The sequence below is a fragment of the Gossypium raimondii genome, chromosome 10 (assembly GCF_025698545.1).
Source record: "Gossypium raimondii isolate GPD5lz chromosome 10, ASM2569854v1, whole genome shotgun sequence".
NCBI lineage: Eukaryota > Viridiplantae > Streptophyta > Magnoliopsida > Malvales > Malvaceae > Gossypium > Gossypium raimondii.
The window spans coordinates 17,696,088-17,712,245 of NC_068574.1; positions in this window are offsets into that span (position 1 = coordinate 17,696,088).

A 16,158-nucleotide genomic window follows, 5' to 3' on the forward strand; every position below is an offset into this window, starting at 1 on the left:
TTTGTTTATAAAAACACAATATTACCTTGTTTTAGGCCCAAAAATTCTAATATTGCAATGCAAAATTTTTTTTCACATCAATCACAATAAGTGCTTTAGATTCATTTCTACATTGATAAACTAAATTAAATAATTAAATTTATATCATAACAATTCACAATATAATTTTTGTAAAATAATTTTAAGTTAGGTTATTAAGTGATAAATCATTTAAAATTGTTAAAAGGAAAGTTAATATATAAATAATTAGTATATATAATGTTTTACTATGTCGTTTCTTTTAATTAATTTAATTAGTTGTTTACTTTAATTAGTTATAACTTTAACTTAGTCATTATGATATCTCATATACTCGATTAAATTCATAACTATCAAATATATAATTGACAATTTGTGATTAATTGCTTTATTTATAAATAAAATATTATAAAGTTTCACAAACTATTTATTTAAAATTATAATTTTGCTTATAATTATAACTATTATATTTAAGAAATGATCCACTTACACTAATATAAAACTACACTTTCATAACTTTTTTTTCGAAACACTTCCAAAACTTTAACTTTTTGTGTCATTACATCCTCCTCTATGAAAATTTAATTACTAACAAATAATAATTAAATCATTTATCTTTAAGACAAATGGCCCATTGTAACATCCTTAAAACCCCTTAAGCCGTGAAGAGTGCTAATACGAGACTACACGTGTTAAAATTTCTGAAATTAATAAAATAGGAATTATTGATGTTAAATAGGAAGGTAGTTGGATACAAGAAGGAATTGAAAAGAATCGTGCATTGAGAAAAATAAATTTGAGGTATTGACTAAATTGTAAGAAAGTGAAAAGTGTTGGGGAAAAGGTGGGAAAATTAAAAGTATAAAAGATTAAATTGAATTGAAAGTAAATGGAGGAAGGATAAAAGTGTAATTATACTAAGAAAATGTAATGGATTAAGGATGGGATTGTAGAGAAAGTTCAAGGGCAAAATGGACATCTCATAAATAAATATTTATGAAAAAAATCATAAATTGTGGTATATTCTAAGCCCTTGTTTTTGATGAAAATTGTGAATAAATATGAGCCATTAGATGAAAATGATTATGTTGAGATTTTTATGATATATTTTAATATTTTAATTAATTAATTAAAATAAATTTTACGAGAGAATATGATAGAATTCTCTTAACCTTTCTTTTCTTCCAACGCCACCATCATTTCAAGAAAGGAAAGTTTTCTTTCTACTACAATTTGGTTTTCTTCATCATTTTAAAAATTTTCATAGATTTTTAGTGAAATCAATAGGGAAACCTTATAACAAGCTTGGTTTCATGAGAAGAGAGATTATGTTCATCTTGGAGGAGAGAGAAAAGTGGAGAAAGGGTTTGAAGTAAAGAAACAATGTAAGGATGGTGAGATTTTGTCATGGATTCCATACTAGTTTCATTCAAAGTGTAAAAAAATAATATTTAATCCTTGTTTTAACATTAAAATTTGTGTGTATGTAGTATGTTAATAAACTGAAAGAGGAGAACTGGTTGTCAAGGGGTTGATGAAGGAACAGAGGTAGCAAATGAGTGAGAGAAGGAAAAGAAGCAAATCTAAGCATTTAAGTGTAAGTACTTCAAGAATTTTGTTTTACCCAATTAAATCTAAGTGTAAGATATATTTAAGTTGTTACAAAAATAATTGTATGATTAAATTATTTAATAATATGATATTATTTATTATGCAATTGAATAAGAAGTATTATTGAATTGAAAACAATTTCAATCATAAAGTGAATCTATTAAGTGTAATGGAATTTTGGGAAAAATTGACTAAATAGCTAAGTATACAAAAGAATTTAAAGGTAAAATAAAATAATATGTTAGCTGATTTAAATGAAGTGTTATAAGGTAGTGAGTTAAACTCAAAGAGATATTGAAGTGGATTTATAGTTGTTATTGAATTTCATATTGCCAAGGACTAAATGGTAAAATATTCAAAAGGGACCATGTGCACAAAATATTAATAAAATATTTACATGAAGCGATATATGAAAGTGAAAATGTACTTTGAAGTGAGAATATAATGATTATTGAATTATATGAAAGCAATGACTAAATTGAAAAGATTGTAAGTTAAATGTAGTGAAATTGATGTAAAGAGGACTAATTTGCAAATAGAGTAAAAAAACTAGAAGTGTGAAATAAAAATACTTGAATTGAGAGTATGAATGAAGTATTTATGATAGTAAATTTATTTCTAAGTGATATTAAAGTGATAATTTAGTGAATATTTATTTTCATGAAAATAAGGACTAAAGTTTTATATGTTATTAATTGATAAGCGATGGTGATGAAAATGAAAATATAAATTCCCAAGTAGACAAGATATGAACATGTTTGATATAGATGACATGCTATTAGGAAACTTTCAGCGCACATAGTGTTAGTGAAAATTCAGTGCAATTAAATGATAGTGGCGCTTCGGTGCAATTTAGTGATAGTGGCTCATTGGAGCATTTCAATGATTCTGTGCTTAGGTGCATTTCAATATTCTTTCCGCATATCCTGCTTGTTCTACTATGGGCAAAACGAAAAGGGTTAAGTGAAATCGATAGTGAATCAATAAGTGAAATATGGTAAGATTATAAGTGAAAATAAACATTTAATGATTATTTAGCTAAATTCAATATGTTATATTTAAAGTATTGACATGTTAAATTTAATTAAGGTAATGATGAGTTTAAATTATTGATGTACTTACTAAGCTTTCATAAGCTTAATGCGTTATTTTCTAATACTTAGGTGAAAAGATTAATTTGAAGCGCTTTAACGAGGATTTAATTTCAACATATCTCATCACATCTCAAGGTCTAAAATTAAGTATAAAATATTTCTTTTCGAATTAGTTATGGCATGTACATATGTATTGTTAGGTATATTTATAAGTCTTGGTGAAAATGCATAAATAAGCTTAAATAATATGATAGTGTAGGGAATTTAGTTGCGTTATGCCTTGAACATATGACGATATATATGACAATTTGAGATGTTTTATGGTTTAAATTGGTTGATGGATGTTTGGGAGTGAATTGGATTGATCCTGGCATGAAAATGAGTATTTTGGGCATGATTTATGGTCCCTTACAAAGAAGTATCGATACTTGTATAACTCGTACTGGTACAAGTATTCCAGAGAGAAAAAATGAACAATGTTAGGGGAGTTGTACTAAGACTTGGAATAGTGAATACCGGAAGAAGTGCCCAATTTGACCCTGTTTTTGCTTAATTTGGCCTAAACAAGCCCTAAATGACCTCTGATTTCAACCAAAATTTAGAGCAAGCTTAGAAATGGTTTGATAAGCCTTAAATAACCTTTAAAAGACCTAAAAGATGAATATAAATTGAATGTATAATTTATAACTAAAGTGAAGTGATCAATTTGTAAATGTAGCATTCCTTGGTCGGGTTTAGATGTGAGTTTGGGTAAAGGGTGTTACACCCGTGGTCATGTTACTTTCCATCTATCATATAATGCAAATGAGAGAACATCTTTGGCCATTTATTGGGCTATGAATTCTACCATTTCAATTGAAGCTATGTCATGTAGAAGTCGTATACCCAACATACGAATTTTTGACTCTATTACCAATTGAACATAGTGTAACACCCCTAACCCGTATCCGTCACCGGATTAGTGTTACGAGGCATTACCGAACAAGACACAATTCAGCACAGTCATTTATCACCTTTCAAACACCAAAAACTAACGATACATTTATAACATTATCAAACTTGAATATCCTCAATTCACTTATTTTAAATTAAAATATATAAATGATAATTACAATTCAAATGAATCATTCCTTACTAAGCATGTATCACAAATAAACACATTTCAAAATTCAAACTAATTCAATTTAAACATACATCAAAGCTCAATCGAACATATTCTATAATTAACAAATTCGAACCAAACTTGTATTCATCAAAATCATATTAAGTTATATAATACTTTCAATATTCGATTTCCTAAATCCATCGATTAATGACATTTTCATAATTAAATCATATTCAAGCATATATCTTCACTTTTCATATACGTAAAATATGTACGTACATAATTTCACTATCTAAATATCAAACATTACATTTCCTAACTTTTGTATATGTACATAATGAAATCAACATGTATACAACTTAATGTCCAATCACATATACAACATTAGTAACATTATATTATGGCTATACATACCTTTGATGTCATTATATTATACACATATGACCATTTCAATGAAATCATTCAATCATAAACTATACACACTAAATACAAATCAACTTATCCTTTAATCGACTAATCCAATAAATTTATAAAAGCTAAATTCAAACTTGTATTACTCACTTAACTATCATTACCCGAATTTGTATGTATCTAATTCATAAATTTTAAGCCTACTTTAAAATCATTTATATATATATATATATATATATCATTTAAAAACCAAAACATGCATATTTATCTATTACAAGTTTGCATATGAATACACCATTTTAGCCATATCCAAAAATCCATACAATTTATACAATTTTACAAATATAAAATCGAATATTAAGTCCACTTGCATAAGCAAATCGTACCTTTATTAAATACTCCACATTCCTAATTTATTTCATAACAAATTGGCATCCATAAATAACCTCATAAATTGTACAAGATTTAGCCATTAAATCATAAGTCAAAATATGCCATTTCCTAATCAAACCATATCGATTCAAATAATAAAATCATACATATCAATTTACATTTTCCAAACCTATATCCATACACCAATTTATAGCATAAAACACACTTCCAAAACAGGTCTAGATCATGACCAAATATACACATATTCTTCCATAACTTATAACCGTACATACATATGCACATTACTAGTTTCTTTCAAATCAATTTATTAATGCAAATATACTCTTACAAACCAAATTTAACTGTCATTTCATCTATGATTTACTTACCATTTCACCTATATGCCATAACCGATTTCACTTAATTACTAAATTACATAACAATACCTTAACAAAGCATATCAAACAAGATTCACATATATTTACTTATAAATAAACCATAGCCAAAACACCAAGACCAAAACCAAACATATCACACATATCATATATATATATATATAACACATAACCAAGATTAATTAAGCTTGAATATCATTTACCTTATTACCTAACCACATGACTAAAACACCATAACAAATATATATCAAACTCACTTCACTTATATGCTTTAGCTAAGCTCACCTATGCCGAATTATTTACCACCTTCTTAACAAAACATATCAAACATAATTCACTTAAATAAATATGCCATAGTCGAAATACCAAAATCAACATATCTATCACTTGATCAAAAGCATAAAAACAATGCTTAACAAAATAAATAAGCCATTTTCGCATGGCTCATATTTACAACCCAACAATCAAACATATTAACTAGACTATACATGCCATAAGTTTAAATTCAAACTTAGTAAAATACCGAAAACAGTCGATAGTGTGATAGACTTCTCTGATGATCCCCGTGCTCTTAACCAACTTCCAAATCTATAAAATTAAAAGCAATTACACACAGTAACCTATTAAAGCTTAGTAAGTCATAAGCAAATAAACATTTAATCATTTACGTAAATTAAGCTAGAAAATTAGTAATAAACCATTATAATTTCACATATAATTCAATTTATCAACTTATATATCAAAACTTATATAATTTGTAATAACTTCCCTTTTTATCGAATAATCAATTGAACATTAATATAACCAATCATCACTTTCCTCAATGCACATATACATCAAAGGTCGAATACATATATATTCAAATATGCAATCACATAATTCATATTTCACATAACTTCATATCATCAATTCAAGTATACAACTTACCTTATTTTCAAATAGGTAATCAACTATCACATACCTGGTCACTTAGCCTGATTTATACATTCGTACACAACTTATCTTTGCCCGTTGAACCATTCGGAATTAAAAAGGATACTCGGATAGTCGAAACACTCGTACAATGCCAACGTCCCAGACGTGGTCTTACATGTAATCACATATCGATGCCAATATCCCAGACGGGGTCTTACACAAATCAAATACGATGCCAATGTCCCAGACATGGTCTTACACGTAAAAACAAGTCGATGCCAACGTCCCAGACGTGGTCTTACATGAAAACACGTATCGAAATCCTATGTCGATGCCAACGTCCCAGACGTGGTCTTACATGAAAACACGTATCGAAATCCTATGTCATGACATATGTATCCTAACTATTCCTAAGGCTCATACGGGGCTTTCGGACGTCGTAACTCAGTCGAAACGAATTCATAAACATAGCTGCCAAGCTTGTACACATTCGGCTAATACATATATTTATTCACATATTCACTTCAGCACATATAATTCACATTTAATTAAAATTAACAACTTCTATTTGCTTATAAACTTACCTCGGATATCGACGGACGGAATAGACGACTATTCGATTATTTTTGTTTTTCCCCGATCCAAATCCGTTTTCTTTGGTTCATGATCTAAACATATTAAAATTAAACTTATTTAAACATAATTCCATTCAATTTAATCCAAAAACACATAAATGAGAAATTTACCATTTTTCCCCTGACAGTTTGCACTTTTTACAATTTAGTCCCCATTGCATAAAACACAAAATATACAAAATTTCATAATACCTATGCTTGGCCGAATATCACTCTAGCTCATCTAAGTCCATACATTTCATTTATTTCACATTTTAGTCCCTCAAAAATTTATTTTCACAATTTAGTCCAATTTACTCAAATTCATCAAAAATCCAAAGACAAAACATGATAATTTAACACATATATTTAATATTTCATCATCAAACAACAAAAATCTCAAACATTCATCAATGACACATTTCAAAATCACCCTCAATTCACAAAATTAAGGCATGGTTTTGAAGAACACGAAGCACCGATCTCAAAAACATAAAAATTATCAAAAACTAAAGTAAAACATACCTTGAATCAAGCTAGATAACGCCGAAACCTAAAGAAAACATGGATGGTTTCTTTCTTTTCTCCATTCGGCCAACAAAGATGAAAATATCCATCTTTTATGTTTTATTTTATTATATCTTAATTTATTGACTAAGTTACAAAATTAACCTTTTAGTAACAAATATTTATAACATATAATATAAGGCTAAATTTGACCATTGCCACCCACTAACATTAAAATGGCCTAATTTCCACATAAAACCTCCATTTTATAAAGACAACAACAATTAAGCACTTTCATTTTTAACCCTCAAATTTTTACTTTACTCGATTAAGCCATTTTCCCAAATTAAGCACACAAACAATAAAATTATTTCACGAAACTTTCACACATATAATTTCACACATATTTAACACAGAAAATAATATTAAAATATTTTTTAGACTCGAATTTTTGGTCCCGAAACTACTGTTCCGATTTGGGTCAAAATCAGGCTGTTACAACTTTCCCCCCTTAGGGATTTTCGTGCTCGAAAATCTTACCGGTGAATAGATTCGGGTATCGCTCTTTCATTGAATCCTCTGGTTCCCAAATTGCTTCCTCAACTCCGTTTTTATGCTATAATACTTTAACTAACGAAATTTTCTTATTTCGCAATTCTTTAATCTCGCGAGTCAGAATTTGAATAAGTTCTTCTTCATATGTCATATCGGGCTTAATCTCAATCTCTGTCGGGCTAATCACATGTGAAGGATCGGATCGGCATCTACGGAGCATCAAAACATGTAATACATTGTGAATCTTTTCTAGCTCAGGTGGCAACTGCAATCTATAAGCAACCAGCCCGATACACTCTATAATCTCATGCGACCCAATAAATCTCGGACTCAATTTGCTTTTACGATCAAATCTAAGTATTTTCTTCCACGGTGATACCTTCAAAAAGACTTTATCTCCAATCTGAAACTCTATATCTTTTCTTTTCAAGTCTGCATACAATTTCTGACGATTCAATATTGTTTTTAGACTATCACGAATCACTTTCACATCATATATTTCAAATTCACACATAGCTTCGAATTTCAAATCTCTTTAATCTCACAACTAAAATTCTGATCTGACTTTCATTGTACATCATCCCTAGCTAAAACTGCTTAACTGTATTAAATTGTTTCCATTTTCTACTCACATTCTCTGACGATTTTAATCCTGTGAATCATTTTCTCACAAAACTCGATCCTGAAGTAACAGAGTTCGATAACTACTTATAATAGCAACAGTCTTTCTTAGTTACTTTGCAATTCTAAAACTTAGTGACAAATAAATATTTCGAGAATTTAGTTTGCGTTTCCAGATTTCAATGCAATTTCATACTCATAGATTACTGTAATCTCTCTTAGAATTACCATATAAATTTCAGATCTCAATCCAAAACAATGATAACTGACACCACAGACAGATTTACCAACACAGAAACGAATAACTTAATTGTTTTATCAAAAGAGAAAATCTATACTTACAGAGAGATTTCTTCAGATAGTTAACCATATTTCAGATAACTCCATCTTTTTCAATGATAAAGATAATCCTGATACAAAATTCATTAACCCTCTATTTCTATAATCAACAAAGTCAGAAATATCACATTTCACACGCATCATCTATATCATATCTCGGACTGTTGTGCATCTTGTTAATCACATATGAACACCACTGAAAGTTTCTTGTAGCAGTTGTTGTATATTCGTAGAACTTTTTAGTATGCACACTCTATCTCGAAATAAAAAATAATCATCAATACCACATCCGAGGTTCTAAGTCAGAAATCAATTTATATTGAACTCCTTTTTAACTTATAATTTGCTGACACATTTCTGAATTTCACAACTTCACTATATAAACATTTATTTAGCCTTTACTTTAACTAATAACTGTTCATTACCTGATAAGGTTAATCACGTATTCATCGCCCAATCAAAACATTCGAAACTTTAATCATTTTCCTCGGATAAGAATCACTTACAGACTTAAAAGATTTTCGACGATTGAAACTAACTTTGCTGTGCCAAGTTCAGATCTTTCTCTGAAATTAAGCATTTTAAACTCTTATAATCATCAAATATTTCACATAACTCTTTTTATGTAGCTTTAACTGTATAGAATTATAAGATATCTTTACACACTCTTGTATTGAAATACATTTCGAACCATTCATTAACATAAGGACGAAAATCGTAATCTCTTTATTGAACTCAGACTGAACCAGAACTGATATTTCGGTTGACATTATCTTCGTGCAAAAGAAAACTTCAACAATCAAACTAACTTTAATTTATCACAACATTTCCCAGATAGGATCATTTCGATAGATATAATTCGGTATCAAGTCTTCAAGAATACGAGTTCTTCTTCCAGACTATCCCTTAATTCACACATGTTCATTCAAAGTTTATTTCCAATCAAATGAATAGATTCAGACACATATAACCCAATTATCTTTTCAAACAAATAATTCAAATCAGACTAAACCACTGAATCAGTCTTTTCGAATGAATCTTTTCTTCTCGTTGATAAGGATAACCCAGACATATTGTTTCATAGATTTAATATTATTCTTCTATCATTTTCAATTTTATCAATGTTAGACTTTTACGAGAACTAGAAAAGAGTTTATAATGAAGCTATCTCATATATTATTCATCGAAACTCTGAATTATACAGAAATCACCTTAACCAAATAGAAATCATTGTGCCTTAATAAGAACGATGTCTCAACCCTATAAATAGATATTATCCCGACTGTGAATGAAGCATTTGAACACAGAGAAGAATCAAATATGATTTAAATAGCAACCATTGCAGAAACACAACTTCTTTAACTCTGGGGACGGTACCACTGTACTCTCACATTTCAAGTCAAAAATTAAAATCATAATAGACATGTCCTCTCTGTCAAATAGAGATCTCTTGCAGATAATCACATGGAATCATAAGAAAATTGGAATAGAAAAATTTCAGCATATAGAGTCACACAGGATATCTAAAAAAATTACAACCCATATAGAATGATATAAGATTCCGATGATATCCCAGAAAATGTCCAGAAAAAATGATGTCATTCTTAAATATTGAAATTGACAGTAACAGAAGCAATATAATCTTCGCATATATTCAACAGAACGATAACCAGTAGAAACAGAATATTGATGTCATACAGATTTTACCGTTGACTTTCGTATCCACACAATGAAAAAAATTACTAGTGAAAGAGATAACAATGTCGAACATAACCCAAACAGATCAACCATGCTTTCATCTATTAGTACATTTAGTTAGCGTTCTCACACGATAAGAATTTTGTTTCTGAATTTAAACAGTCGCATATACTTCTGAAGATAAATGTACACATAGAATACCCAGAAAGAATCATAGTAACTGCCCAACTATAACCATTGTACTCAACTATCAACACAATTCAATCATTATTCCACTGTCTAATTCTGTCATCAGAAATTTTTCACATTATCCTATCACAAACAGAAATCAATTAGGAAAACTTCCAATTAATACTTTCTTTAGATAAAAACCTGAATACGTCATTTAGTCGGAATTAACTTCATATTTACTAATGACTCTGCATAATCTGAATAGTCTTTAGAACTATCTAATATCTCTTTTAGTACTGTCTTTATTTGCTGATTCATTCTCTTTTCTGACCATATTACTAATCTTTCAAACACGAACTTCTATAACTCCACACTTGTGAGCTTATTCAATCCAAATCTTACAGATTTCATTATAACCTTTCATTGATAAGGGGGTGAGGATAGTAAAGCCTCAAATTTAATTTACACATACATGCACATAACATATATTATCACAAATAGCCAATTCATTTTTAAAATTCACATTCTCAAAACATTTAATAAACTTTTGCTTTTAATCACTTTTATTCTTAACACATTGTTCATATGTCAACTCAAATCACTAATTCACAACCAGAGCATTTCAGATAACAATCATAACTCAAATACCATATCTCATATGCTCATATAATTACAACATTTATCAATAAATATTTGTCATACAATTTGATCCTTACCTTTATGAGTCTCAACTCATCACCAACACATTTCCATTCAAATATTTAAGTATTTACTTCTGTACTATCAGAATTAGCTCGGTTGGAAAACTTATCAATCTCATCAAAACAAATTTTCGTCAGAGTTGGAAGATATCACACTATCGCAGATTAAATATGGCATGTATAGCTAGACTCACATACGCTATGGTAGTCCTAGAACCGACAAAACCATAGCTCTGATACCAAATAAAATGTAACACCCCTAACCCGTATCCGTCTGGATTAGGGTTACGAGGCATTATCGAACAAGACACAGTTCAGCACAGTCATTTATCACCTTTCATACACCAAAGAATAACGATACATTTATAACATTATCAAACTTGAATATCCTCAATTCACTTATTTTAAATTCATATATATAAATGATAATTAGAAATCAAATGAATCATTCCTTACTAAGCATGTATCACAAATAAACACATTTCAAAATTCAAACTAATTCAATTTAAACATACATCAAAGCTCAATCGAACATATTCTATAATTAACAAATTCGAACCAAACTTGTATACATCGAGTCATATTAAGTTATATAATACTTTCAGATTCGATTTCCTAAATCCATTGTATTAATGATATTTTCATAATTAAATCATATTCAAGCATATATCTTCACTTTTCATATACGTAAAATATGTCGTACATAATTTCACTATCTAAATATCAAACATTACATTTCCTAACTTTTGTATATGTACATAATGAAATCAATATGTATACAACTTAATGTCCGATCACATATACAACATTAGTAACATTATATTATGGCCGTACATACCTTTGATGTAATTATATTATACACATATGACCATTTCAATGAAATCATTCAATCATAAACTATACACGTTCAATACAAATAAACTTATCCTTTAATCGACTAATCCAATAAATTTATAAAAGCTAAATTCAAACTTGTATTACTCACTTAACTATCATTACCCGAATTTGTATGTATCTTATTCATAAATTTTAAGCCTACTTTAAAATCATTTATATATATATATATATATATATCATTTAAAATACCAAAACATGCATATTTATCTATTACAAGTTTAGCATTTGAATACACCATTTTAGCCATATCCAAAATCCATACAATTCATATAATTTTACAAATATAAAATCGAATATTAAGTCCACTTGCATAAGCAAATCGTACATTTATTAAATACTCCACATTCCTAATTTATTTCATAACAAATTAGCATCCATAAATAACCTCATAAATTGTACAAGATTTAGCCATTAAATCATAAGTCAAAATATGCCATTTCCTAATCAAACCATATCGATTCAAATAATAAAATCATACATATCAATTCACATTTTCCAAACCTATATCCATACACCGATTTATAACATAAAACACACTTCCAAAACAGGTCTAGATCATGACCAAATATACGCATATTCTTCCGTACCTTATAACCGTACATACATATGCACATTACTAGTTTCTTTCAAATCAATTTATTAATGCAAATATACTCTTACAAACCAAATTTAACTATCATTTCATCTATGATTTACGTACCATTTCACCTATATGCCATAACCGAGTTCACTTAATTACTAAATTACATAACAATACCTTAACAAAGCATATCAAACAAGATTCACATATATTTACTTATAAATAAACCATAGCCGAAACACCAAGACCAAGACCAAACATATCACACATATCATATATATATATATAACACATAACCAAGATTAATTAAGCTTGAATATCATTTACCTCATTACCGAAGCACATGACTAAAACACCATAACATATATATACCAAACTCACTTCACTTATATCCTTCAACTAAGCTCACCTATGCCGAATTATTTACCACCTTCTTAACAAAACTTATCAAACATAATTCACATAAATAAATATGCCATAGCCGAAATACCAAAATCAACATATCTATCACTTGATCAAACATATTAACTAGACTATACATGCCAAAAGTTTAAATTCAAACTTAGTAAAATACCGAAAACAGTCGATAGTGTGATAGACTTCTCTGATGATCCCCGTACTCTTAACCAACTTCCAAATCTATAAAATTAAAAGCAATTACACACAGTAAGCTATTAAAGCTTAGTAAGTCATAAGCAAATAAACATTTAATCATTTACGTAAATTAAGCTAGAAAATTAGTAATAAACCATTATAATTTCACATATAATTCAATTTATCAACTTATATATCAAAACTTATATAATTTGTAATAACTTCCCTTTTTACCGAATAATCAATTGAACATTAATATAACAAATCATCACTTTCCTCAATGCACATATACATCAAAGGTCGAATACATATATATTCAAATATGCAATCACATAATTCATATTTCACATAACTTCATATCATCAATTCAAGTATACAACTTACCTTATTTTCAAATAGGTAATCAACTATCACATACCTGGTCACTTAGCCTGATTTATACATTCGTACACAACTTATCTTTGCCCGTTGAACCATTCGGAATTAAAAAGGATACTCGGATAGTCGAAAGACTCGTACAATGCCAACGTCCCAGACATGGTCTTACATGTAATCACATATCGATGCCAATATCCTAGACAGGTCTTACACAAATCAAATACGATGCCAATGTCCCAGACATGGTCTTACACGTAAACACAAGTCGATGCCAACGTCCCAGACGTGGTCTTACATGAAAACATGTATCGAAATCCTATGTCATGACATATGTATCCTAACTATTCCTAAGGCTCATACGGGGCTTTCGGACGTCGTAGCTCAGTCGAAACGAATTCATAAACATAGCTGCCAAGCTTGTACACATTCGGCTAATACATATATTTATTCACATATTCACTTCAGCACATATAATTCACATTTAATTAAAATTAACAACTTCTATTTGCTTATAAACTTACCTCGGATATTGACGGACGGAATAGACGACTATTCGATTATTTTTGTTTTTCCTCGATCCAAATCCGTTTTCTTTGGTTTATGATCTAAACATATTAAAATTAAACTTATTTAAACATAATTCCATTCAATTTAATCCAAAAACACATAAATGAGAAATTTACCATTTTTCCCCTGACAGTTTAAACTTTTTACAATTTAGTCCCCATTGCATAAAACACATAATATACAAAATTTCATAATACCCATGCTTGGCCGAATATCACTCTAGCTCATCTAAGTCCACACATTTCATTTATTTCACATTTTAGTCCCTCAAAAATTTATTTTCACAATTTAGTCCAATTTACTCAAATTCATCAAAAATCCAAAGACAAAACATGATAATTTAACACATATATTTAATATTTCATCATCAAACAAAAAAAATCTCAAACATTCATCAATGACACATTTCAAAATCACCATCAATTCACAAAATTAAGGCATGGGTTTTGAAGAACACGAAGCAACGATCTCAAAAACATAAAAATTATCAAAAACTAAAGTAAAACATACCTTGAATCAAGCTAGATAATACCAAAACCTAAAGAAAACATGGATGGTTTCTTTCTTTTCTCCATTCGGCCAACAAAGATGAAAATAACCATCTTTTATGTTTTATTTTATTATAACTTAATTTATTAACTAAGTTACAAAATTAACCTTTTAGTAATAAATATTTATAACATATAATATAAGGCTAAATTTGACCATTGCCACCCACTAACATTAAAATGGCCTAATTGCCACATAAAACCTCCATTTTATAAAGACAACAACAATTAAGCACTTTCATTTTTAACCCTCAAATTTTTACTTTACGCAATTAAGCCATTTTCTCAAATTAAGCACACAAATAATAAAATTATTTCACGAAACTTTCACACATATAATTTCACACATATTTAACACAGAAAATAATATTAAAATATTTTTTAGAATCGAATTTTTGGTCCCGAAACTACTGTTCCGATTAGGATCAAAATTAGGCTGTTACACATAGACTATCAATACATCAAAGTATACGAGTCTTGCACACATAGTTAGTCACTTACTTGAGATTTTGGTAACTCACACTATGAATGTCTCAAGTGAATAAGTCCATAAACATATCTAGGATCTATTCTACTTCGGTCCCATTTGATGTACTATCAGTCCAGTTAATCACATCTATGTCTTTATCTTTTGAGAGTCGTCCGCTCCAATACCCAAGATAATGTATCTCCCTATTTGGACTCTAGCTTATTAGTCTTTTAATTGACTTGCTTAATTTCAATTAGACTAAGGACATGTTTGGATTATCTACTAACATAAGTCGTCTTCTCACATTACAATCCAACCACGTAATGCTGTTTAATATTAGTTAACGTTAGATAATTAGTGAGCCAATATTTGCTTTCATTTTGCTTTGCATGCAAAAATCTTTGAGGACAATATACAAAAGATAATAATGACAATGATGAAGTTTTATTAAACCAGTTTGTTAAAAAAATTACAAGTACATAGACATAATCACTACACTGAAGGCACTAGATCCCAACAAAACTTTCGTTATTGACTTAACAACAGAACGACTAAAAAAATCTAATTTCGAAAACCTGAGTGAATAAATAAAAACAATTTATTGTTGGATGACCCAAATAGAAACACTTTCATAATTGGTGATCATTCACGTAGTTTACCCATTTTTTATAATAAGAGAAAGATAAAAATGTTTAAGAATTGAATCCAAGATATAATGTTAATCAAAACTTTATTTCAAAAAGTCCTTTTGCTATTACATTACGAGGCACGGTTGACAATAATAATAGTGTTGATGTAAAAGGATAGTTGAAAAATGAAATATTATATATTAATCTATCTATGCTTTATATTTAAATTCTTAAGCGAGTTGGTGTCGACACCAACTCGGTTGAAAAATTACTAAATTATTCTTTTATATACAAGATAAGTTAAATTATTATGAGAGTGTTTTTGTCTTTTATTTTTTATATAAAATAAATAAAAATTAAATTATAGTG